This window comes from Lepus europaeus, chromosome 5, assembly GCF_033115175.1.
Source record: "Lepus europaeus isolate LE1 chromosome 5, mLepTim1.pri, whole genome shotgun sequence".
In the NCBI taxonomy this organism is placed as follows: domain Eukaryota; kingdom Metazoa; phylum Chordata; class Mammalia; order Lagomorpha; family Leporidae; genus Lepus; species Lepus europaeus.
In genome coordinates this window covers 16,757,514-16,784,865 of record NC_084831.1, presented here as the reverse complement: position 1 = coordinate 16,784,865, position 27,352 = coordinate 16,757,514, and the positions used below count along the sequence as shown (strand labels likewise).

Here is a 27,352-nt window from a genome sequence, read left to right as displayed (position 1 = left end):
GACCCGCTGCCTCCTGCATGCCAGGTTGCATCGTAGGCACTGGTGTATCTTGAAGAAGACCGATGAAATCCTTGCCTTCAGGATTTCAGATTTTTTTTTTTTTTTTTTTGACAGGTGGAGTTAGACAGTGAGAGAGAAGGAGAGAAAGGTCTTCCTTCCGTTGGTTCACTCCTCTAATGGGTGCCACGGCTGATCTGAAGCCAGGAGCCGGATGCTTCCTTCCAGTCTCCCATGTGGGTGCAGGGACCCAAGCACTTGGGCCATCTTCCACTGCCCTCCCGGGCCACAGCAGAGAGCTGGACTGGAAGAGGAGCAACTGGGACTAGTACCCGGCACACAAACCTGGACTAGAACCCAGGGTGCTGGCGCCGCATGCGGAGGATTAGCCAAGTGAGCCACAGCGCTGGCCAGGATTTCAGTTTAAATCCATTTAATCTGCCACTATCTCTGATTCCTCTCACTCTCTGCTCCATACACACTGTCCTCCTTGGTCCTCACAAATGCCAATTCATTCCCACCTTAGGATCTTCCTACCTGTAACTTACTCTGCCTGCCCTAGAGCTTCCGTGGCTAGAGTTTCCTTGGCTGCTACCGTATTGTTATTCAAACCATGGGAAAATGTCAGAAAACGTCTTAGCAGATCATCCTGGCTAAAGTTGCAATCTCCCATTTCTCCTCAATGGATCAAACTGTTTTATTTTCCTCTATCTCTCTCCAAAATTATTATTGATTCATTCACTTATCTCTCCCAATTAGTACATAAACTCCTGAAAGCAAGGATTTCATTGGTTTTCTTCGCCACGGTACACCAGTGCCTACGATGCAACCTGGCGTGCGGGAGGCAGTGAATAAAGTATGAGTGAAAGGCAATAACCAGATTCTGTGGGGTTATTAAGTGAGTAACTGAGGGATTCAAGATGGACTTTATGAAGCTATTAACTTGGTAGATCATGAAGATAGTCCTTTCTCTTTCCCAGTTTTGATTTTTTTCCTTAAATAGATTTTTTTGAATAACCATTATATTCATTGTATTGGTGGGAGTAAAAAAAAAATAATAGTTTTACACCTCCAAGGAGTTTTATGTTGTGAAGCGTCTATGAGTGAACTGTATAGGAGAGCGGTACATCTGTCACAGTGGGATGAGGGGACTTAAAAAGTTCATGAAAAAATAGAAGATAAGTAGGGGCCAGGGCTATGGCGTAGTGGGCTAAGCCTCTGCCTGTGGCACTGGCCTCCCATATGAGCACAGGTTCTAGTCCCAGCTGGATCTTCCGATCCAGCTCTCTGCTATAGCCTGGGAAAGCAGTAGAAGATGGCTCAAGTGCTTGAGCCCCTGCACCTGTGTGGGAGACCTGGAAGAAGCTGCTGGCTCCTGGCTTTGGGGAGTGAACCAGCAGATGGAAGACCTTTCTGTTTCTCCCTCTCTCTGTAACTCTACCTCTCAAATAAATAAATAAGAATCTTAAAAAAAAAAAAAAGATAATGTGATGGGGCTGGCATTGTGGCGTAGCCAGTTAAGCCGCTGCCTGTGATGCTGGCATCCCATATGGATGCCAGTTCAAGTCCCAGCTGCTCCATTTCTGATCCAGCTCCCTGCTAATGTGCCTGAGCAAACCGTAGATGGCCCAAATCCCTGGGCCCCTGCATCCATGTGGGAGACCTGGATGTAGCTCCTGGCTTTTTTTTTCCATCCTAGGACAGGCTGATTGAGGACAAGTTTCTTTATGCCATAGTGCCCACTTCTGAATTATTTCTTGAATAGATTTGATGAGGTGGAGGACACTCTAGGCAGAGGGACTATCCGGACAAAGGTGTAACATAAAGAAACTTGTCCTCAACCAGCCTGTCCTGGGGTGGAGAAAGAAAATGATCAGCATTCCAGGACCTTGAGAGACAGAACAAGGAATTTAGACTTTAATCTGTAGTTATTGGGTACTTCTTGTAAATCTAGTTTGTGTTAGTCACTTGTATCCTGAATCTGTTTATTCAGTGGATATTATTGTCTACTGTGTGAACTTGTATTCTTTGAAACTCTTAACAGTCTTGATTATGTGCAGATGTAAAATTGAATTGTGATTGTGGTACATGGTGTATGTATAGATACAGAAGCAGATGGAGAGAATGAATGAAGCAGGGGCAATCTTTTAAGTGATCTTATTTCCTCTTTTTTTTTTTTTTAAGATTTATTTATTTTTTTGGAAGGCAGAGTTACAGAAAGAGAGGGGGAAATAGGGAGAGAGAGAGAGAGATCTTCCATCTGCTGGTTCACTCCCCAAATGGCCACAATGGCTGGATCTGGGCCAGACCAAAGCCAGGAATTTCTTTCCAGTCTCCCATGTGGGTATAGGGGCCCAAAGACTTGGGCCATCTTCTTCTATTTTCCCGGATGCATTAGCAGGGTACTTGATTGGAAGCAGAGCATCCGGGAATTGAGCTGGTGCCAGTATGGGATGCTAGTCCTGCAGGCGACAGCTTAACCCGTTATGTCACAGCATTGGCCCCGTGATCTTATTTCTTCAGGAAAGTTTGATAGGATGGGATTTGTATCTTTTAGTAGGAACTGAAGGGTTGGAGGGTTTCGTTGAAAGGTGAATTGGGGGAATTGTTTAATTTATAAAAAAAGCTTTGCTGATGATAAAATGTGTTGCAGGATTCTGAAGCTCATTGTTAGCTTTTAAAAAAGTTCATTTTTGTTTGAAAGGCAGAGCGACAGAGAGGGATATGTGTATGTATATAAGTGTATGTGTATATACATTATATAGAATGTAACCACATATGTACACACAACCTCAGTAGCTCTAGAACAGTCTTTTTCTCTTGTCTGTCAAACCCTACCAGCTTTAAAAAGATTTTATCACCTCACACCCATTCCAGCAATGTCATTGATAAACACACTTTGTGACCCTAATTAGGACTGATGAGATATAGTCTTTGGGATTGTTGGAAGCTTTTTCTATATTTTGCTTATTTTCTTTTTAGCTTATGGAGGACTAAGTCTACTATATGGGCTTATGCTGGTGTTTATTTGCTACCCTTAAAAAGCAGTTTTAATAACAGAGGAAATCATGTGGAGATTTATCATTTAGTCATAAAGAATTAATAATGGTTAAGCCACATTTTTTTTTTTTTAAAGGCAGAGTGAAGGGGAGAGAGAGAGAGAGAGAGATTGCTGGTTCATTCCCCATATGGCTACAACAGTCAGGGTTGGACTAGGCCCGGAACTGAGAATTCTGTCCTGGTCTCTGACATGGGTGCCAGGGGCCCAGGAACTTGGCTATCTTCCAGGCACATTAGTAGGAAGCTGAATGGGAAGCAGAGAAGCTGGGACTGGAGTCGGTGCTCCAGTTGGGAAGCCGATGTCACTGGCTGTGACAGCCCACTATGCCACAACACTGGCCCCAGCTTTTCTTTAAGACTACACTAGATGTAGTTTAGGATTTTTACCTCATTGCTCCGATTTAGTGGGACTTTTAGTAATGCTGGCCTTATAGATTAAGAGTCTTACTTGGGCTTTTATTCTGTCATCAAGGTTCAATTCACACTAATAATTACTATTGTGTAACACTTAACAGTTTTTACAGACTTCATCACATTTGAACTCTAGGGCACTATTGTTAGATGGGAAAGCAAGTACATTTATCCCTATTTTAGTTGAGGTTTAAAGTTAATAAATTCAAATATTACTTCACATCTAGCTTAGTGTGCTAAACACTAATGCATTTTAGGACTTTACTTGCTTTACATCCAAATTTCCATAATAACGAGTGAAGCTGTGATGGTTCTATTTTGGAATAAACTCAGTCTTTTTTTTTTTTTTTTTTTGTAACTGAAAAGTATGTTTTCTGTTATTCACAGGGAGTTGAATGAACTTGATTTTTAAAAAAAACTAAAATAGGAACTGTAGAGTTTTATCCTGGACAGACCCTTGAGTTTAAATTTAAAATACCCCATTTAACTCAAAGATTACAGTGAACATTTATCACATTTGTCTTCAGTGTGCCAGATTTAGTGTAGGAGGTTGAAGATAAGGAACCTTAAAATTAAAATATTATAGTGAAAAAAGCAAGAACTTCAAGTCAGATCTGAATTCAAATCCAAGCCTGGCGACTTATTTATCAGTTGCAAATTGCTAAATATCTTGGGACTTCCGTTTCCTAACCTCTAAAATGAGGCTCATAGTGCCCATTTCATAGAATTGTTCTGAGGAATAGGGGGATATATGAGGGAACTTCAAAGAGCTGTGGAGGGGCAGGTGTGGCATTAAACTGCCTGGGTCCCCTCACCCCATATCAGAGTGGCTTGAGTTGTGGCTACTCTGTGCTTCCATTCCAGCATCCAGCTAGTGTCCTTGGGGCAGTGGATGATGGTCTAGTACTTGGGTTTCTGCCACCCAGATAGGAGACCCAGATGGAGTTGCTGGCTCCTGGCTTTGTCCTGGCTGTTGTGATCATTTGGGGCATGAACCCAGTGGATGAAGATCTTTTTTTTTTTCTCCTGTGCCTCCCTCTTCTTGTCTCTGCCTTTCAAATATGTAAATAAATCTTTTTTTTTATTAAAAAAAGGAAGTTTGTAGTAAAAAGGAGTTTAAAATAAGTTTATTTTGGTGTAAAGATTTTTTTTTTTTTGGAAATCACACATAGGTTTTCCATAATTTGCATTTCCATGAACTTCTTGAAGACCCCACATACGCATGAATTTCAAAAAATTTAAACCAAAACGTACCTTTAATTCCACTTTCTTTTTATTTTTAAAAAAGATATGATTATGTATTTGAGATGCAGAGTTACAGACAGAAAGGAGAGACAGAGAGGGAGGGAGGTCTTTGTTTTTGTTTCCAAAAGATTTATTTATTTATTTATTTGAAAATCAGAGTTACCAAGAGAGAAGGAGAGGCAGAGAGAGAGAGAGATAGAGAAAGGTCTTCCATCCTCTGGCTCACTCCCCATTTGGCCGCAGTGGTCGGAGCTGCACTGATCCAAAGCCAGGAGTCTGGAGTCTGGAGCCTGGAGCCTCCTCCAGGTCTTAAGGTCTTCCCACATGGGTGCAGGGGCCCAAGGACTTGAACCATCTTCTACTGCCTTCCCAGGCCACAGCAGAGAGCTGGATCGGAAGTGGAGCAGCCAGGACTTGAACCAGCGCCCATATGGGATGGTGGCACTGCAGGCAGTGGCACTATCCCACAGCGCCCGCCCGGGGAGGTAGATCTTTCATCTGCTGATTTACTCCCTGAGCCAGGAGCTGGGAGCCAGGAGCTTCTTCTGAGTCTCCCACATGTGTGCCGGGGCCTAAGCACTTGAGTCATCTTCCACTGCTTTCCCAGGCCATAGCAGATTGGAAGAGGAGTAGCCAGGATATGAACCGGCACCCATATGAGATGCCAGCGTTGCAGGTAGGGGCTTAACCTATGCCACAGCACCTGCCCCCTTAAAAAAGATTATTTTAATTCCACTTGCTACGAACTTTTTGAAGTACCCATTTCCATAAAGACCTTGGTATATAATCCGTGCTGTGTAAGACACTGCCCATACGAATGAATAGACAAATGTGTGGTGACAGCTGGGTCTTGACAGAAAATGTTTGACCTAATGCAGAACAACGTGGGCTGCCAGCATGCTGTGTTCTGCTTTAGTTGAAACTTGTAGCTCTCACTGGTGTTTCTCAACCTTGCATTTGACTTCTCACATAGTGGGAGCCACTTCATTTCTGTGGAGTGCAAGTCATTTGGAAATATCTGTAAGCTAGACCTTTAAACTTTTGCAATTCACTGGGGTGGGGGGAGAATTACATATTACCATAAAGTAGTGAAAGTTAGATGGCCTCTCTGAACTGCTACCTGTATTCAGTATATTCTCACTCCAGCTTCCTGCTGTTGCTGTTGGACTGGACGGTTGCTCCCCAGGGATCTTTCTAGCTCTGATATACTTTGCTTTTATGAATCCTAAGAAGGTTCTGATGCTGTTTGATGAAGGGTGGCAGCTTGCTCTGTTGCTATAACACATTCTGCATTGGAATTTTACCACATTGCTCCTCGGGTGATGTCAGGTTAGGTTTTTTCCTAGGAGGAATGTTTCTGAGAGTACAGATTTTATAGATAAGCCCCCTCCCCTTTTAAAGAAAAAAGGCTAAAAGTAACAGAGAGGGAAGACTGAAGCTTGGGTTTGTAGGAGGTATATTAATGTGTATCCCAGGTGACTGTTAGAGAATAGCAAATGCCTGTTTGCATCTGTACAGGGTGACAAGGGCATTGTGACTTCTTCCTCATGTCATTGCCAAGAACAAAGAAGCCTCTAAGTCTGTAGTTAGTTTTTGCCTTGGGAAGAAGAGTAGTTTATCCCAGGGCCTGAGAAGAGAGAGCGCTGCTGAGGAAGGGTTTTTTTTAAGTTTCCTTGGAATTCTCAGTTCCTGTTGGTAGATTTGAGCCTTCTCTCAGCCCTGTGTAGCCGAAAAACCTACAATTCAAGCTTGACTTGTTTTGCTTAAATAACGGAAGTTTTTCAGGACAGCCTAACGATTCTCATAGGGTTCTGGGAGCTATTTGGGAATGAGTCCATCTCCAGAGCAAGGCCTGATCCGTATATTCTCAGGTAAAGTACTTGTGACTCTACTGCACACTGTTTGGCCTTAGGCTGTATTCGTCTAGGTGGCTGGGGATCCTTCCATTGCAGCCTGACTGAAGGCAGTTAGTTAGCTTCCTGATCATGCCCTATCTTGTCCTTCGTGTTTTCCCTTGGCTTTGTGTTGTTTGCTGCAGCTCAGCCCTTTTCCCTGTTATGGCTCTACACAAGGCAGGAACCATGAGACTGCATGTTTGTTTATTGGCAGAGAAACTTTAAAAGCATAAGTTAGGTCTGCGTTGTGGAGTAATGGGTTACCCCGCCACCTGGGATGCCAGCATCCCATATGGGTACTGGTTCAAGACCTGGCTGTTCCACTTCCAATCCAGCTCCCTGATAATGTGCCTGGGAAAGCAGCAGAAGATGGCCCGAGTACTCAAGCCCCTGCACGTGGGAGACCTGGCACAGCCCTGACCATTGCGGCCATTTGGGGGGTGAGCCAGCAAGATCTCTCTCTCTCTTCCTCTGACCCTGCCTTTCTTTTTTCTCTTTTTTTAATGATGCTTTTCTGAAAGAGTTACAGAGAGAGGTAGAGACAGACAGAGAGTTCTTTGTCTGCTGGTTCACTCCCCCAGTGGCTGCAGTGGCTGGAGCTGCACCTATCTGAAGCCAGGAGCCAGGAGTTTCTTCTGGGTGCAGGGACCCAAGGACTTGGGCCATCCTCTACTGCTTTATCAGGCCATAGCAGAGAGCTGGATCGGAAGTGGAGCAGCCGGGACTAGAACCGGCGCTCATATGGGATGCTGGCGCTTCAGGCCAGGGCTTCCGCTGCACCACAGTGCCGGCCCCTAACTGCCTTTCAAATAAATAAAAATAAATCTTAAAAAAGCATGAGTTAGGAAAGACATTTAGGTCTCTTGCTATGTTCACAGGTTTAGGTTGAGTTGTGGGGAAGGTGGGGGAGATGTAGATACGTGAATCCAATAAGACACTCCAGACTAGATGAAGTATTTGAGGAAATGGAACTTTGGGTTGCTGACAGGGCAGAATACTTGAGGAATGCTTCCATTTTGATAAATAGGTTATTTTTAGTTTGCAGAAAAAGAGTAATTTCATCAGCACACTGGAATCTTGCAGTCGTGTTTGTAACCTAGACTAATCGGCTTAGGTTGTGCCAGAAAGGTGTCAGGTGGCTTGCCCATTTCCTCCTAACTTTCAGTAGCATGTGGCTTAACTCCTGCAATTCTGTGGCTGGCCTTCAGGACCTGTTTGTGGGGAGTAATGGAGGAAGGAGACAAATTGCTGCTGATTGAAATACTGATCTGTGGAGAGAACTTGCATGTCAGGCCCATGGTCTAAATTTAGTCACGTGGTTGATTGGATGTGGCTGCTGTAGACGTAATGTGGTACTTAAATCCAGCGTGGTCACTTGTGGCACTCCACATGTGACTTTGGGTTGAACTGCCTCCAAATCCGATTTTACTTTGACATTGTCTATCCATCTCTCTTGATTCTTGTCCTGAAAATTTTACTCTGTTGCAAGTGTTTTTTTTTTTTTTTGACAGGCAGAGTGGACAGTGAGAGAGAGACAGAGAGAAAGGTCTTCCTTTTTGCCATTGGTTCACCCTCCAATGGCCGCCGCGGCTGGCGTGCTGTGGCCAGTGCACCGCGCTGATCTGAAGCCAGGAGCCAGGTGCTTCTCCTGGTCTCCCATGGGGTGCAGGGCCCAAGGACTTGGGCCATCCTCCACTGCACTCCCTGGCCACAGCAGAGAGCTGGCCTGGAAGAGGGGCAACCGGGACAGAATCCAGCACCCCGACGGGGACTAGAACCCGGTGTGCCGGCGTCGCAGGCAGAGGATTAGCCTAGTGAGCCGCGGCGCCGGCTGCAATTGTTTTATTAATGGATTTCAGGCTCTCGGTTTTCATTTTTTTTTTTTTTAAAGGTTTATTTACTTGAAGGGCAGTTACGGGCAGGGGGTGTAGAGTGAGTGAGTGAGTTCCGTCTGCCGATTCACTCCCCACATGGCCATAAAAGCTGGAGCTGGGCCTGTCTAAAGCCAGGAGCCAGGAGCTTCTTCCAGGTCTACCATGCGGGTACAGGGGCCCAAGCACTTGGGCAATCTTCCACTGCTTCCCCAGGCTCATTTGCAGTGAGCTGGATCAAAAGTGGAGCAGTTGGGACTCAAACTCGTGTCCGCATGGGATGCCGGCATCACGGGCAGTGGGAGTACCTGCTATGATACAATGCCCCCTCATTTATTTTTTAAAGATTTATTTATGAAAGGCAGATTTAAAGATAGAGGAGAGACATGGAGGGAGAACCATCCACCGTTCACTCACCAAATGGCCACAACACCAGAGCTACGCCGATCCAAAGCCAGGAGACAAGAGCCTCCTCTGGATCTCCCACATGGGTGCAGGGGCCCAAGTACTTGGGCCATCTTCCACTGCTTTCCCAGGCCATAGCAGGGAATTGGATCAGAGTGGAGCATATGGTACTCAATTTGGCGCCTGTATCGGATGCCCACATCACAGGTGGCGGCTTAACTAGCTACGCCGATGCTGACTCCTGGGTTTTCATTTATGCAACACACTTACATCGAGTGTCCTCCCAAATGTGCAGCTGGCACCACTGCAGGTGTTGGTTTCTTAGAGACTCTAGATTTTATACTATGTTACTCTGTTAAAGAACATCTGTTTGTTACTTAAAATGTTTTAGTATTTAAGTTTGGTTAAGATTGTAATTACTAGGTCAGAAAAATATGATTTGTGGTTCAGTTTTGCTTAGAATATTCTGTGGTCATTGTACAGGAAAGGATACAAATTAACAGGAATATTTTGACTTTTGTCCTTGAAGATGGAATGGTGTGGAGAAAACAGCAGTACAAATTATTGAAAAAAAATATGAAAAGAAGGGGTGTATGTTCTGGTGCAGTAGGTTAAGCTGCCACTTGGGACACCCAGATCTGTATTGGAGTGCCTGGTCTGAGTCTTGACTATTCTACTTCCAATCCAGCATTCCTGCTAATGCATCCTGAGAGGGGCCAGCATTACGGTGCAGGGGGTTAAGCCAGCACATGTGATGGCAGCATCTCATATTGGAATACCGGTTTATGTCCTGACCTGCTTCTGATCCAGCTCCCTGCTAGTGCTCCTGGGAAAGCAGTGAAAGATGGCTCAAGTGGTTGCGCCTCTGCCACCCATGTGGGAGATGTAGGTGGCGTTCTGACCATTTGGAAGTGAGTGAACCAGCAGATGGAAGATGGAAGAACTTTTTGTCTCTCTCTCTTTCTGTGTCATTCTGCCTTTTAACAAATAAATCTTTTTTAAATTATGAAAATAACATTTAAAGATTTATTTATTTATTTGAAAGGCAGAGTTACAGAGAAGTAGAGGTAGAGAGAGAGAGAGAGAAGTCTTCCATCTGCTGGTTCACTCCTTGAATGGCTGCAGCAGGGCTGGTGCCATGGCTCACTTGGCTAATCCTCTACCTGCGGCGCCGGCACCCCAGGTTCTAGTCCCGGTTGGGGCGCCAGATTCTGTCCCGGTTGCTCCTCTTCCAGTCCAGCTCTCTGCTGTGGTCCGGGAGGGCAGCGGAGGATGACCCAAGTGTTTGGGCCCTGAACCCGCATGGGAGACTGGGAGGAAGCACCTGGCTTCTGGCTTTGGATCGGCGCAGCGCCGGCCGTAGTGGCCATTAGGGGAGTGAACCAACGGAAGGAAGACCTTTCTCTCTGTCTGTCTCTCACTGTCTATAACTCTACCTGTCAAATAAAAAATAAATAAAAATTAAAAAAAAAAATGGCTGCAGCAGCTAGGGCTTTGCCAGACCAAAACCAGGAGCCAGGAGTTTCATCCAGGTCTCCCCCATGGGTGTAGGGACCCAACCACTTGGGCCATCTTCTGCTGCTTTCCCAGGTGCATTAGCAGGGAGCTGGAATGGAAGTGGAGCAGCTAGGACCCAAACTGGCACCCATTGGCTGCTGGCCCTGCAGGCAGTGGCTTAACCTGCTGTAGCACAGCCCTTGCCCCAATAAATCCTTTTAAAAAATGCATCCTGGGAGCAGTGGATGATGACTCAAGTACTATGTACAATGGGAGCCTGGATGGAGTTCTAGGCTCCTGGCTTTGACCTGGTCCAGCCCTGACTATTGCAGGAGTAAATCAGCCAGTGGAAGATACCTTTAACTCTGCCTTTCTTGTATTGAAAATAAACATTCAAAAATATTTTGGGGGCAAAATAATTTTTTTAGATTTATTTTTGTTTGAAAGAGTTACACAGAGAGAGGAGAGGCAGAGAGAGACAGAGGTCTTCCATCCCCTGTTCACTCCCCAATTGGCTCCCACGGCTGGAGCTGTGCCAATCCAAAGCCAGGAACCAGGAGCTTCTTCTGGGTTTCCCATGCAGGTGCAGGGGCCCAATGACTTGGGCCATCTTCCACTGCTATCCTAGGCCATAGCAGAGAGCTGGATCGGAAGTGGAGCAGCCGGGTCTCGAACCGGCACCCATATGGGATGCCGGCGCTTCAGGCCAGGGCATTAACCCACTGCGCTATAGTGCTGGCCCCAGGGCAAAATAATTTTTAAGTTCATAAATGAGAAGTGTCTTCAAAGGTTCATGGAAGATTTGTATTATGAAGCAACTATATCAGTTTTAGAATATTTTTGCAGTAAATAAACTTTTAAAATTCCATTTTCCATGAACCTTTAAAAATTTTTATTTATTTATTTATTTAAAAGGCAGAACTACAGAGAAAGAGAGAGAGAGAGATCGATCTTCCATCTGTTGATTCACTCCTTAAATGGCCCCAATGGCCAAGGCTGGGGCACACTGAAGCCAGCTTCTGGTCTCCTACGTGGGAGCAGGGGTCCATGTATTTGAGTCATCTTCCACTGCTTTCCTAGGGACATTATCAGGGAGCTGAATTGGAAGTGGAGAATCTGTTGAGAGGCTTAACCCTCTGTGCCACAGTGCTGGCCCCTTTGCATGAACTTTTGAGAGTACTTTTATGTAAACATTAGATAGTGCTTGTGCTATTTAGGGGAGTTGGAGTTAGGGGAGCCATTGAACACTGACTGGTATGCCAAGGTCCATGGCTGTGCTTGGATTTAGAGAAGAAATGTATAATCCGGGTCTTCCCAGAGCGCCAGGTTTGGTGTGGGAGATAAACAAGTAGACAGTTAACACTGTAGAAGGGTAAGTGCTGTGCTAGGGCCTGTTCCTACTTGATTTCTCTCAGCTTCCTCTCTACACTTTATTGAGGCCTAGAGAAATGAAGCAGTTTGGCTAAGATCACCCCGTTGCTAGTCAGTAATGAAGCTGGAACTAAGCTCTGAATTGTACTCATTGTTGCTTTTAGCTGTGTTCTTGACTATTAGCACTGACTTCTGTTTTTCTCCTTCACCTTGGACTTCGCCTTTTTCAAAGATTCCTCTCTGCCCACTCCCAGCCCCTGTAATATCTTCAGCTTTTGTTCTTATTACCCTTATCCCAGTTACTGTTTTTTTTTTTTTTAAGATTTATTTTATTTATTTGAAAGAGTTACAGAGAGAGGTAGAGCCAGAGAGGTCTTCCATCCACTGGTTCACTCCTCAAATGACCACAACAGCCAGAGCTGAGCTGATCCGAAGCCAGGAGCCAGAAACTTCTTCCAGGTCTCCCTCGCAGGTGCAGGAGCCCAAGGACTTGGGCCATCTTCTGCTTTCCCAGGCCATTAGCAGAGAGCTGGATCAAAAGTAGAGCAGACAGGACTTGAACCAGTGCGCATATGGGATGCCGGTGCTGCAGGCTGGGGTTTTAACCTGCTGTGCTGTAGTGCCAGCCCTTCAGTTACTATTGAAATGGAATAAGGAAGACCTGGGAGTTTTATGTTTGAGGTTGTTAAGATAGAAGAGTAGGGGTTAGTGTTGTGGTACAGTGGGTTAAGCGTTGCTTGTAGTGCTGGCTCCCATCATCAGAATGCCAGTTCAAGATCCAGCTACCCTGCTTCTGATCCAGCTTCCTGCTGATGCACCTGGGAAGTGGGTCCCTAACACCCATGTGGGAGACCAGGATGGAATTCCTGGTTCTTGACTTCAGCCTGAACCAGACCTGGCTGTTGCAGCCATTTGGGGAATGAGCCAGAAGAAGGAAGATCTCGCTGTCTCTTCCTCTCTTTCTGTCACTCTGCTTTTCAAATATAAGTAAATCTTTTTTTTTTTTTTTAAAAGAGAGATAAATAGTTTTTAAATCTGCTACCTGTAGTGCCGGCATCCCATATGGGCACTGGTTTTTGTCCTGTCTGCTCCACTTCCAATCCACCTCCCTGCCAGTGGCCTGGGAAAAGCAGCGGAAGATGGCCCAAGTGCTTGGGCCCCTGCACCCATGTGGAGGACCCCTGGAAGAAGCTCCTGGCTTCAGCCTGGCCCAGCCTTGGCCATTGTGGCCATTTGGGGAGTGAACCAGCAGATGGAAAGATATTCTCTCTCTCTCTGTAATTCTGATTTTCAAATAATAATTTAAAAAATGAAAAATATATACAGGATGTCTGTGTCTGTAGGTTAGGAAGCAGCATGACTTCACTGTGATGCCTCAGGACTGTACGTAAGGCTGCAGTCACTGACAGCCAGGCCTGCAGTCGTCTCGAGGTGTGACTGTGGAGGGACTGTCTTCTAAGGTCACTCAGTGGTGGTTGTCAGGATTTCATTTCTTCTTGAGCTCTTGGACTGAGTTCTTCATTGGTTGGTGAATGAAATCACCTTTAGTTCCTTGCCCCATAGGCCTCTCCAGTGTGGCGGCTACTTCATCAAAGCAGTTAGGAGATGGTGTATGTGCAGTACTGGCATGAAAGAAGTCATTTGTTTATAGCCTAATCTCAGAAGTGACATCTTTTTTTTTTTTAATTTGACAGAGTTAACTAGACGGTGAGAGAGAGAGACAGAGAGAAAGGTCTTCCTTCCGTTGGTTCACTTCCCAAATGGCAGCTACAGTCAGCGCTGCGCCAATCCGAAGCCAGGAGCCAGGTGCTTCCTCCTGGTCTCCCATGCGGGTTCAGGGCCCAAGGACTTGGGCCATCCTCCACTGCCTTCCCGGGCCACAGCAGAGAGCTGGAGTGGAAGAGGATCAACCGGGACTAGAACCTGGCACCCATATGGGATGCCAGCGCTGGCCCCTAGAAGTGACATCTTAAAACTCTTGCCATATTCTCTTCATTAGAACTAGGTTCAGCTCACACATAAGGGGGAAGGGCCTACATAAGAACACAGATAAAGACTAGGAAATAGAGATGATTGAGAGCCATTTTAGAAGACTATAGGACTTTTAGAGATGAGTTCTAGAGTCCAGGTCTGTTGATTTTTTTTACCACATTGATGCTTTTAGGGAACAAAAGACCCTCCCCATCCCTGAATTTCCTTTGTTTCTATTTTGTATGATAATTTTATTATTAAGCAGTTTCCTTCTGTGGAACTGATAAGCGGTGGTTTATATATGTCAGTAGGCCAGCGCCGCAGCTCATTAGGCTAATCCTCCGCCTTGCGGCGCCGGCACACCGGGTTCTAGTCCCGGTTGGGGCGCCGGATTCTGTCCCGGTTGCCCCTCTTCCAGGCCAGCTCTCTGCTGTGGCCAGGGAGTACAGTGGAGGATGGCCCAAGTCCTTGGGCCCTGCACCCGCATGGGAGACCAGGAGAAGCACCTGGCTCCTGCCATCGGATCGGTGCGGTGCGCCAGCCGCAGTGGCCATTGGAGGGTGAACCAATGGTAAAAGGAAGACCTTTCTCTCTGTCTCTCTCTCACTGTCCACTCTGCCTGTCAAAAAAAAAAAAAAAAAAAAAAAAATATATATATATATATATATATATATGTCAGCAGATTTAGTTCAAGGATCATAGGTAGATTGATGAACTCTGATCAAGAAATGAATCATGTGCCAGGCCCTTAAATATTTACATATACATGATATATTTACATATGCACATATATTTATTTACATATTTCATATATGTAAATATACTCACATATTTATCTACATATTTCATACTGTGCCAAATCTGTGGATGTACAAAAGAAGTATAAAGAGATAGTCTATAATTATTGTTTGATATGGATCATTATAAAAAAATGAGAAACTAGGACCAGGGCAGTTCAACTAGTTCTTTTTGACTACTTTCTGTCTGTAAGGCCCCATGTTGAGTGTTGTAGGGGAATATGAAAATTATTAGGACAAGCTCTGTCCTTAGAAAATAATATAAGATAAAGCTTGGACTGGCACTGTAGCTCAGTGGGTTAAAATTGCATCCTGCAATGCCAGCTGCTCTTCAGTCCAACTCCCTGCTAATGTGCCTGGGAAGGCCACGGAGGATGGCCCAAGTGTTTGGGCGCCTGCTACCCATGATGGAGTTCCAGGTTCCTGGATTCAGCCTGGCCCAGCCCTGGTCATTGCAGCCACCTGGAGAGTGAACCAGCAGATGGGAGATCTTTATCTGTCTCTCCTCTTTTCTGTAATTCTGCCTCTCAAATAAATAATATCTCTCTCACTCACAGACATGGACAAAGTGCTTTTGGGAGTGTAGGACAGAGAACTTAGAATGTTAGAGACAAAAGTTATCAGTTCTAGTGGTCTTTACAAACATGGAGCCATTTGGTCAGAGGAGTTCAGGGAATTTTGCTAAGATAAGATAACCCAGTGAAATCGAGAACATAAAACTTTTTCAGCTGCTAGGGAGAGAAGGACTTGAGATGGACATAGGTAGCCTTGGTCACAGAGAATACTCTAGAACTGAGGACTTTCTAAGTAAAACTTTACACCTAAACTGGCCAAAGGTACACTCTTTAACTGCTTTGTGCGCCTATTATATAACAATAACTGGTTTTATGGTGTTCAAAGTACTTCGGCATACATTATTTTGTTTGATCCTTATAATCTTGTAGTTGAGACACATTGTCATTTGTTTTACAAATAAGGAATCTTTAACTCAAAGAATTATAATAATCCTACAAGACTTACAGAATTAGTAAATCAGAGACAAGACTAGAACTCAGGATACCATTGCCGGTTGTACTGCCTGGTATGGGTGTGAGTGTCAGTGCTGTTTCTGTTTTGTTTTTAATACTGAAAGCACTGGCTTGAGACTTGTCGGCAAGTGTGACTTACTAAAAGAAAGAAACAGGCAGGGAGTAGGCTGGGAGCCTGTTTCTTCTGACATTGTACCCTCCCTGCTGTTTCATATGCTGCTTGCTTACACCTCTTGCCCCACCCACCCACCCACCCACCTCTCTAGTACTTCTTTAAAGTCATTTCTGCTAGAACTGGGCAAATTAGTTTCTCAAGGTTCTTTTTCCATGAGCTTCCTGATGCATATAGACAGAAGGAAAGAGAAACTAAATAAAAATATCTAAGGCTTAGTCAGAATGGTGATAAGAAGAAAGTTAAACTTACCTTTTAATTACATGTATCTCCATACTTTTTGAAATGCCATTTGTAATCTCTGTGTACAGTTGAAGAATCTGAGGTTGTGAAGTCTAATCACCTATGAATTATGTGACCAAGTTAGAGTTGGAACGCAGATCCCCTGACTTTCAATAACACATGTGCTTTTTCCATTACAGTATGTTACCTAGGCAGTAGGAAGAGTGGACAGTGTATGTGGAAAATATATAAGTTTTTAAATATACTGTACTCCATAAATGTGTATAATTGTGTCATTTAAAAGTGAAAAATAATAAAAAGCTTGTTGCTGGAGGTAGAAATAACAGTGATCCTGCAAAATATGAAAATCTTTTTTACCCAAGCTCTGTAATATGGGTAGCCAACTATTCTGTTCTAGATAGCACCTAGGAAAGTATATAGAAGAGTTCCTTTCTTCCTTTCTTCCTTTCTTTCCTCCCTCCCTTCCTTCCTTCCTTCCTTCCTTCCTTCCTTCCTTCCTTCCTTCCTTCCTTCCTTCCTTCCTTCCTTCCTTCCTTCCTTTCCTTCTTTCCTTCTGTCTTGTCTTTCTTTCTTTCTCAAGGCAGAGTAACAGAGAGGGGAGGGAGGGAGGGGGAGAGAAAAAAAGGAAAGATCTTCCATTGTGTTGGTTCACTCCCCAAATGCCCACAAAAGCCAAGTCTGGGCCAGGCTGAAGTCAGAATCTCCCATGCAGTGGAAGGGACTTAAGTGTTTAGGCCATCATCTGCTGCCTCCCAGGGTGCTCATGAGCAGGAAGCCATATCAGAAGTGGAGGTAAAACTTGACCCACATACTCTTTTATGGGATGTAGGTGTCCCAAGCAGATGCTTAACTACTGCACCACAGTGCCCTCCCCTAAAAGGCCATTTTTAGTCTTCCACTGCAATAAGGGAGATAAGATGCATGCATAAACAAAAAACTTCTGGTCACTTAGGAATTAGTCCAAGGTACTGATTTAAGTGGAATGTGAAAGCAAAAAGGTTTGAAACCTTTGGATTGCTTGTACCTATTAAGACTTGTAGCTTGTACATGTGACAGTGCTAGGGTATAGCTCCCTTAAACAAAAACAATGGAAAACCCTTTTCTTAATGCTGTATCTTTTCCTTGTCACATTCACTTCCACATAGACAAACTTTCTGAAAGCTATCTATTCACTGCCCTCACTCTGCTTATTCTGTGTCCTCCAGTCCAGCGACGGCTCTGTTCTAGCACTGGGACACACAGATGGTCTTCCTAAGGTCGTCACTGTCCTCTTTATGGTGAATTCTACAGGCGTTTCTTCAGAGCAGTTGACACTCTTGACCACTCTTTCTGGAAGCACACTTCTCGTGACTCCTGTGACATGACACTATCCTGTCCTTCCTTCTACTTCTCTGTTGTTTCTTTGCAGGCTCATCTTCCTTTCTACAGCTACTAACTGTTCTCTCCCTCAGGCCCCTGACAGTAGACATTCTCCTTGGATAATTGCAGTCTTCTCCATTGACTTTAGTGACCACACCTCCGTGCACATGGATCACTAATTTGTCTGCAGCCCAGATCAGTTCTCTGGGCTGTAATCTGTGTGTTTATTGTCAATTGGATACACTTCTAGGTACTGGGGATATAGTGATGAGTTAGATGAAGGTGGTGGGGTGAGTAGGGGCTGAGAGACAAACAATAAGTGAACGGTATCATTTAGCGTTAAGTGCTAAACAAAGGTAATTAATATTAGAGATGGGGAACTACTTTATGCTGGCTGGTCAAGGCTTTACTGAGATGGTTAAATTTATACTGACCCTTGAATGACTGGTTGAAGAGGGAATACCTAGAGCAGGAGTGAGGAGAAGAGCTAATAGAAAATGAAGTGAGAAAGGTAGGTAGTGGCCATATCTTGTAGGGCCTTGTCGGCTCTGGTGAACACTTTGTATTATTCTAAGTGAAATGGAAAGCCATTAAAGATTTGTTTTTTACATGATAGAATCTTGATCTGATTAAATTTCTAGATGTTTAATGTACTGTTTGGAGAATAGTCTTGTTGGGGACAACTGGTAGTAGGGAAGCTTAAGAAAGCTGTTGTAATAGGCTGAGTCCAGTAGCTTGGACTGTGGTGCTAATGGGGGTGTAGAGAGCAAGAGGGAAAGTAGAATTGGTAGGACTTGCTAATGGATCTGTCTGTGGGGTATGAAGTAAAGAAAAGTCCAGGGTGAATCTGGGTGTTTGGTCTGGATGGTTGAGTGGATGGTGGTGCTGTGAGCTGAAATGGGGGAAGGTTTAAAGAGGAATAGGTTTGAGAAGAGAAGGGTGAAAAGTGGACACCAAGAATATCAAATCTGTATGTGAACATATGAAGAATGTGATGTCAGTTGCACGTCCAGGTGGAGATGTCAAATGTTGAATTTGCTTCTGGAGTTCAGAGAAGTCAGTGGTGGAAATAAACATTTGGAAATCATTGAGACTGAAAGAAGTTACTCAAAGAAGAGGGAGGGTCAGTTAAAAAAAAAAAAAAAAAGAGTGCCAGGGCTGACCTTGATCAAGCAAAGGAAGAGGAGCCAGCACAGAGGAGTGGGGAGGATCAACTGGCGGAATAAGATCAGGAAAGTGTGATGAGATCTTAGAGCTGAATAGAACACATTTCAGTGGAGCGAGAGTGGCTATTCGCATTTAGTGCTGTTCAGAGGTTGAATAAGGTAGAGACAAAGAAGCGGCCATAGAATTTGGCAATATAAGGCCTTAAACAGCCTCAGTGGTATATTGGGAAGAGCAGAAGTAGATTGACGCTGAGAGAATGAAAGGTACAGAAATGAAGATGAATGTGGACAGGTCTTTGGAGAGGGGCAGAGGTGGGACTGGAGTAGCTGGAAGGAGGTATGAGATCAAGGAAGTGTTTTTTCCCCCTTTTTTAAGCTGGAAAGTTCTAGAGGCTTGCTTCTCAAATGTGATCTCTGGATCAGCGTGGGGACCTGTCAGAAATAGTCTCGGGCTTCACCCTAGACCTACTGGATCAGAATTTTCATTTTAATAGATCCCCAGCTGATTTGTGTGCACATTAAAGTTCGAGAAGCACTGTTCTAGTGGGGGAACCTTTGATGCAGGACCAATTGCTTTTTTTTCTACTGTGACAGGGACCTTTATCAGGCACTAGTGTATGTGATTTCTACACAGCTCACTCCACTTGGGACTCACTGTGTGCATTTATCAGTGTTTACCAGTGTTCACTGGTATAGACAGAAGGGTCCACTGGTCACATGCTTGGATGTTGCAATTTGCCACCCAAATGTCTAAATGCTTACTCTTAATTTCTGTAGTTATAATGATAACAGTTTGTGAGCCAGTGCTGTTTGTGGACTGCAGCTTGAATAGCATTCTCTGAGAACATGTTTGCGTGCTGACGGGTGTGAGCCTATGAAGACAGGAAAGTGATGATGTAAGAGAGTGAATGGGGTAATACATAGGAAGATGAGAGGGAATTGGCTCCCTAGTAGAGTTGTGCTCTGTTAATAAGTACCACTCCCTAATGAAGAGTGGTACTTACCAACAAAGGCTTTTCATTGTCATTGTAGGGCAAGCAGAATGTTGGTATGTTCGATTTGGAGGTAAGAAGAGAGGGTCTTAGTGTTGCTTCTTGGTGACAAAGTCATCAGCTGATGGAGGCTGGAGGTTTTATTGACAGAGAAAAAGGTGTGAAAAGGCCATTTTGGAGAGTGAGAAAGTGAATCTATCAGGGAGAGTGTAGCAGGACTGCTGGCAGCACTGGTGGGCTGTTTGGAACTTGTGGTAGAACAAAAAAGGATACCAGTCAGTGTGAAATCTGTAGTTTTCTGTGGTGGCACATAACTGCCTTAGTGTAGGGCTAGAGAAGTTGTTAGTTTGCTTTAACTAGGATGAAGTTTTCAGTATGAAGAAGGTGAGGGGATAGGGCACAAGTGACTTAAAGACGTTTGTAGGGGGCTGATTATGACTACGTATAATTTGTTTAAATTAAATTTTCTCCTTTTATAAGATGGGAATAATAGTATCTGTTTCATAGCGCGGTTATAAGGATTAAATGTACTCAGAGGAAGTGCCAAGAATGGTACCTGGTAAGTGCCCACTATGCACCCATTATTGTTAGCTGTTATTACCATCATATCCCTGGACTGCAGAACCACTCTCCTAACTGATCTTTTGACATCATTCTTCCTTCCTTCAGTTATCTGTGTGGAAACTAAAATTAACTTTGTGAAATGGATACATCTTACCTCTCTTTAATACTTAAATGACTTCCTACTATTCTTCAGATAAAAACCCAGAATCACAGTTTGGCTTCCAGGGGCATGCGTGGTGTCTCTCCTGCCTCGTTTCACCTCAGCCTTCTCCTTTTTCTCATTCTGTGGCTACAGAAATCCCCTTCTGGGTTCTTACCAGGCTCCTCTTGGACCTGAAACATTCTCACTAGGGGGAGCCTTCTTAGACCTCCCTAAGTAATTTTCTGTCCAGTTGTATTTTATATGCATTTTTTAAAAAGTTTTTCTTTCATCTATTTGAAAGGCAGAATGACGGAAAGTGAGATAGAGATGAAGATTGAGATTTTTCATCCTCTGGTTCACTCCTCAAGTGCCTGCAGTAAATAGCCAGGGCTAGACCAGCTGAAGCCAGGAGTCAGGAACTCCCATCTGGGTCTCCCAGGTGAGTAGCAGGAGCTCAAGCACTTGAACCATCATTTGCTGTCTCCCAGGATGGATTAGCGGGAAGCTGGATCAGAAGCAGAGTAGCTGGGACTTGAACTGGCACTGTGATATGGGAGGCAGCCCAAGTAGCAGCTTAATCCACTGTGCAATAATACCTATTCCTTTTATATGATTTATATTTAATAATGTTCTTTTACAAATTCATTCATTCATTCACTCATATTTGAGAGAGAGAGAGAGGCACAGACAGACCAGAGAGAGGATCTTCCATCTGTTGGTTCACTCCTTAAATGCCCATAACAACCAAATCTAGGAGACTGAACTCAATCTGGATCTCCCATGTGGGTGTAGGGATCTGCATTAGTAGGAAGTTGGAATTGGGAAAAGGGTAAGGATTTAAACCCAGGCACTCCATTGTGGTTTGTGGGCATCTCTAATGGCATCTTAACTGCTGTGCCAAATCCCTGCCCCAATAATGTGATTCTTTAATCAGTGTTTTTCTGTTGCATTAAATTATAAAATGCCATAAAAACTGTTTTCTACTCAACTTTTTATCCCCAGTGCTTACTTCAAAGCTTGGTACACTGTATGCAGTCAGTCATTATTTGAATGAATAAATGAATTAAAGAAAAAGAGTGAGCAAATTACACATCAACTTTATGTAAATTTGTGAGGACTGGCTTTCCTGAGGGCAAGATTTGAGAGAGAATTGACGTAATGGAGACAAGAAAGCAAAGTTGGAGCAGAAATCCCTGAGTGAGAATCCACTTTAGGACTTACCAGCTTTGTGACTTTGAGCCTTTATTTCTTCATCATTTATAAACATATAGTATTTATCTGATTAGGTAATGAAACTCTTTGTTCCTTTCTCCCTAGGATAGTTATGGTGACTTGCTGTTTAACTACATTTGCTATATCTGCTATAATCCTTGTGACCTCATGACATCTTAATAATAGACTCCTAGAGGTTAAAGATACCCAGCATATTCTTTTTGATTCAGCCAACTTTCTTAAAGCAGGTGAATAACTAACAATTTCAGACATGTGGTTCTATTGCTAAACCTCCCAAACATGGACTAATTGCAGGAAGCCTAGTCTCAATTGTAGACTACTTGTTAGAAAAAGAAACGGCAGAGCCGGTACTTTGAGTGCCAGCTTTCAAACAGGTGCACTAATCTCAGTCTTGTCAATTGTATTAATAACTGCTCCCAAAGTGCCTGAAAATTAAGTCCTTCCTTTTTTTTTAAACAAATTTTTAAAATTATTTATTTGAAAGGCAGAGTGATAGAGGAGAGACACAGATCTTCTACCCATGGGTTTACTCTCCAAATGGACCGAATAGCTAGGGCTAGTCCAGGCCAAAGCCAGGAGCTCCATCCTGGTCTCTCCAAAAGGTGGCCACCTCTGTTCCCTTTCCAGGCATATTAGCGGGATCTAAAGAGTGACAGCTGGGGTGTGTGGCACTCAAATATAGGATGTCAGCCTTAGAGGTGGTGGCTTAACCCACCGTGTCACAATGCTGGCCCCAAGTCCTTTCTTTTAATTCCAGTCTTGTTTATACTCCTGGTTCTTTGGTAAAAAAGAACCTACTGCACAGCAGCAAGATTGCTGGATTCTGTCCCCTCCTGTCACAAGTCTCTGATCATCTGCAGGATAAGAGTATCTGCCTTCTCCTAAGGGTTATATAGATTAAATAAAAAGTTATCCTGGAATAATTAGGAGCACTTTCAGATGAAAGACATTGTTTTAGCAGCCATCTATCATATATAGGTATTGAAAATTCCATTATTGACACAATTTCAGGATTAGTGATAAGACTTTAAATATTAATTTACTGTTTTTTAAATGTGAATAGTTTTAGAACACTGAGATGCTCTGCTGAATCAAATGAATTGACATATTTCTACCTCTGCCTTCTGGGACCTTGTTTTCATAGTTAAGGATAGAGATAATATGGGTGGTGATGTAATTCGTGTTATTATTAGAAAAGTCAGTACCTTGTCATTATTGTATATCATTTGGTCTGGCCTTTTGTTCCACTAATGAAACTGAGACCCAGCAAGTATCCAGGAGATCTTATTTGAGGTCCAGCAGTGTGTCAGTGACAGAACCAGATTGCTACCCAGGCTTCTCAGTCCCCACCCGAGGCTGTTTACACCAAATTAAGTTTCTAGCTTTAGTCAGAAAAGATCGCTTGCTCTGGATTCTCTTCTCGTTGTGGAACGGGAGGTTGGGAGGAGAGGATGAGGAGAAGGCAAGGCTTCTGGGAACTGACTTGTCTTCTGCAGCTATGTTCTTCCATGTTTGTTGGAGTTCTCAACGCCTCCGTGAAGTGACTTAGTGGGCAGAGCTATGATGACGTTACGTTTAGCTGCTTTTATCAACTGAGGTGGCACTGAATTGGCTCTTGGCAAAGCTGCTGGCACTGTTCGGGGCCAGACCCCCTGGCCCACCAGCCTGGTGTGGTGAAGGGACTGACCAGGGCAGAAAAGCCATAACAGTCCCTCCTGGTTTTTCCCTGAACACTTCAGTGGTGCCTCAGCATTTAAGGAGGAGAAACAACTCCAGTATACGATGCAGCGCTAGATTTGCCTCCTTAGACTTCGGATATTATGGTTATCTTAACTCAATTTTTTTTAAAGATTTATTTATTTGAAAGGCAGAGTTACAGAGAGGTGTAAGTTGAAAGAGTTACAGAGTGGTGGTGGTGGGGGGAGACCTTCCGTTTGCTGGGTTTACTTCCCCAGTGTCAGAACTTCAGCTGGGTCTCCGTGGGTACAGGAAGCCAAGCACTGGGCTGTCTTTCACTGCTTTCCAGGCACAGTAGCAGGGAGATGCCAGCGATGCCGTCGGCGGCTTACCCCGCTGTGCCACGACTCTAGTCACACGCTCTTTTCTTAAGCCCATTCAGTGAAGTTAAAACTCCCAGATGCCATATTTCTATTCTCAAATTTCCACTTAAGTTTTCAGTTTCTCTGCTGAAATTTGCTGTTCATTTTCCCTTCATTTTGAACATACTTGTATTTTCTATGACTTCATAGAGCGTCATTAGGGCATTAATATCTTCGTCTCGGCATTTTGGAGTTGCCTTCTGCTGATTGTCTTTTCCCTTGCAAATAGGTTTAATTTTGAGATTATATCAAGACACTGTGAGTATTGTATTGTAGATATTTTTATTTTAGTAGGCAATCAGACCCCAAATTAAAAACTCAAATATACCTACAGCGGTAGTTAGTAGTTCAAAATTCAGGGCAGCTCTTTTGTCCTTAGTTGAAGTATATATATATATATATATATATATATATATATATATATATATATATATATATATATTTTTTTTTTTTTTTTAAAGATTTATTTATTTGAAAGGCAGAGTTTTGGGGCATGGGCTCGGGGAGAGATTGAGAGATCGAGAGATCGGTCTTCCATCCTCTAGTTTACTTCCCAAATGACCACAACAGCCGGGGCTGGGCCGGAGCCAGGAGCTGCTCCTTCCAGGTCTCCCACATGGGTGCAGGGGCCCAAGGATTTGGGCCATCCCCTGCTGCTTTCTCAGGTGCATTAGTAAGGACTTGGATTGGAAGTAGAGCAGGTGGAGCTTGAACCAGCATCCATACGCACTGCAGGCAGTGGTCTAACCTGCCATACCGCAACACCAGCTCTGAGCTGAGGTCTCTGGATTCTTCCTGTGCGCTGTGGCTCAGAGGTCAGAGTGTACATGTGAAGTCTGGGACTCTCCTTCTCTGTCCTTTCTTCTTACTGTGGTCCTGATCTGTTTCTGTCCTCAGGACCACAGTCTTAAGACTGTTTTTTTTTTTTTTAAAGAAATAACTTATTTATTTTTTTAAGATTTATTTTATTTACCTGAAAGACTTACAGAGAGAGAGAGAGAGGTCTTCCATCCTCTGATTTCACTTCCCAAATGACTGCAACCGCCAGAGCTGAGCTGATCCGAAGCCAGGAGCCGGGAGCTTCTTCCAGGTCTCTCACGTGGGTGCAGGGGCCCAAGCACTTGGGCCATCTTCCACTGCTTTCCCAGGCCACAGCAGAGAGCTGAATTGGAAGTGGAGCAGCTGGGACCCAAACTGGCACCCATATGGGATGCTGGCACAGCAGGCCGGGTCTTTAACCTGCTGCGCCACAGTGCCAGCCCCATTTGTTTTAAATTTTTGATTATCTGTTATATTTACACATTTTTATTAGGCAGACTGATCAAATCAGACAGTTAGTATTTCCATTTCCTTTTCTCTTTATGTTTGGAGCCTGCCAGCTCCTCTAGGGTTTTTGAATTGGAACTTCAGCCGGGCCTGAAGGTTGTAGCTCCACAAAGGGAATTTACCCATTCCAGTCCTTCTTCAGTTTTCAGCTGTTCTCTGAAATCAGCCAGCCTTTGTTCACTTCAGATAGTTTTTTTTTTTTATTTTATCTGGAATTTTTTTTTAAAGATTTATTTATTTATCTGAAAGAGTTCACACAGAGAGAGGACAGGCAGAGAGAGAGAGGTCTTCCATCTGATGGTTCATTCCTCAGAATGCTGCAATGGCCAGAGCTGTGCCAATCTGAAGCCAGGAGCCAGGAGCTTCTTCTGGGTCTCCCACGCGGGTGCAGGGGCCCAAGGACTTGGCCATCTTCCACTGCTTTCCCAGGCCATAGCAGAGAGCTGGATTGGAAGTGAGCAGCCGGGACTAGAACCGGCGCCCATATGGGATGCCGGCGCTTCAGGCTAGGGCATTGACCCGCTGCGCCACAGCGCTGGCCCCTATCTGGAGTTTATGATTCTTATCTGTGGGAGGGTTTAGAAGCAGAATTCCCTAATAGCATTTTTATCAATTATCTAATTGTTCTGGAGTAAAAGGACTCAGTCATTTTCTCTTGAACTTGTAACCTTGGGTACGTCTCTTCTCCCTAGGACTCACTCACTCTAGGCTCTCATGAGCCATCAGGGGTCCTTTCTTTCATCTCTGCTTCTAGACAGCCTCCTATCCGCACACTCCTGTCACCACCACCCACAGCAACAATGAGAAGCACCAAAAGAGCTAGGAGCCTGGAGGAAGTGATGTGGTGGCTGTGTCAGACAGCGCTCTCCAGAAGGATAGCGCTGCAGAGTTTGAGGATGTTCACACACACATCCTGTTGTTTCTAGGGACAGAGGGCCGGTACGCTGAGGATGCCAGAAGTAAATGGCATTCAGAAACAAAGGAAAGAAATCTCTTGCTGTTTGCTTCGACCCTTTGGAACCAAGGAGAGAATGTAGACAGTTGAAAACAAATCCGATTCATCTGGAGTTCCTGTTTGTTTGGCTTTTGGCAGTGCATTCCATCCTGTTTTGAAGAGAAAAGCCCCCTGGGCCTTAGTAACGTGTCAGCAGATTTGGCAGTGGTGGTGGGTTCTGGGGCAGTAGCTTTCAGCAGGGGCACGGCTGTCACTTTAGGGCTACAGAGACCGAAGCGGACAGACACTGCATTTACGTAGCCTTTCCTTTTTCTTTCCTCCTGCTTACCTTCCTTCTTCCTTCCCGTCTCTTGCCTTCCCTCCAGTATTTCCTTTCTCTGTTTCTTACTCTGCCTTTTAAATAAAGCTGTTTTTTAAAACTATGATTTTATTATTTTCTCTATTTTAAAAGTTCTCCAGTAAGACAGAGGCAGGGCTGGATTCTGTGGTGTGTCTGAGTGTTTTGGGTGGGTTGGTAGAGGTGTGGAATGGAACTAAGGGGACCAGCAGTCTCGTAAGGAGTTAAAGAGTGGCTTGTGAGGATGCGTATGGAGGGATAAGCTGTGGTGATGAAATGAGGGGAATAGTTTGAATGTAAGACTGTGTTTAAGAGCTTTAGATGTACCCGTAGCTTAGAAGTTACCTTTCCATTCTTCCTCAAGACCAGGGTAGACAGATTAGACCATATCTTCCACCTCTAGTAACTATTTTTAATTCTATTTATTTATTTATTTATTTATTTTGACAGGCAGAGTTAGTGAGAGCGAGACAGAGAGAAAGGTCTTCCTTCCAGTGGTTCACCCCCCTAATGGCCGCTGCAGCTGGCGCGCAGCTCCTATCCGAAGCCAGAAGCTTCCTCCTGGTCTTCCATGGGGTGCAGGGCCCAAGCACTTGGGCCATCCTCCACTGCCTTCCCAGGCCACAGCAGAGAGCTGGACTGGAAGAGGAGCAACTGGGACAGAATCCAGCACCCCAACCGGGACTAGAATCCGGGGTGCTGGCACCGCAGGCGGAGGATTAGCCTAGTGAGCCATGGCGCCGGCCAATTCTTTTTATTTATTTATTTTATTTGACAGGCTGAGTTACAGAGAGGCAGAGGCAGGAAGAGAGGTCAGTTGGTCTTTCATCTGCTGGTCCACTCCCCAAATGGCCGCAATGACTGGAGCTGGGCTGGTCCAAAGCCAGGAGCCAGGAGCTTCTTCCAGGTCTCCCATGTTGGTGCAGGGACCCAAGGACTTGGGCCATCTTTTACTGCTTTCCCAGGCCATAGCAGAGTGTGAGATTGGAAGTAGAACAGCTGGGACTTGAACCAATGCCCATATGGGATGCTGGCACTACAGGTGGCAGCTTTACCTGCTATGCCACAGCACCTGCTCCAACTATATATTTATTTGAGAGGGAGGGGAAGAGGAGAGAGAGACATACAGAGAGAATGAAAACTTCCATCTGCTGGTTCACTCCTCAGATGCTTGCAGTACTTGGAGTTAGGCCAGCTGAATTCAGGATCTGAACTC

General features: G+C 44.4%; 1 protein-coding gene across 5 annotated transcripts in view; it reads left to right on the top strand.

The window, feature by feature from the left end:
• The window catches only part of LUZP1 (leucine zipper protein 1), a 101,219-nt gene that overhangs the window by 38,619 nt on the left and 35,248 nt on the right, over positions 1-27,352 (top strand). For 3 of the 5 annotated variants that reach the window (XM_062190603.1, XM_062190607.1, XM_062190608.1), the window contains exon 1: positions 20,496-20,625. The exons of the other annotated variants lie outside the window; for them this stretch is intronic. The gene's annotated coding sequence lies outside the window, so the exon portion shown is untranslated. Of the gene's footprint in view, positions 1-20,495; positions 20,626-27,352 lie in introns of those variants that run through there. 5 annotated transcript variants of the gene reach the window in all.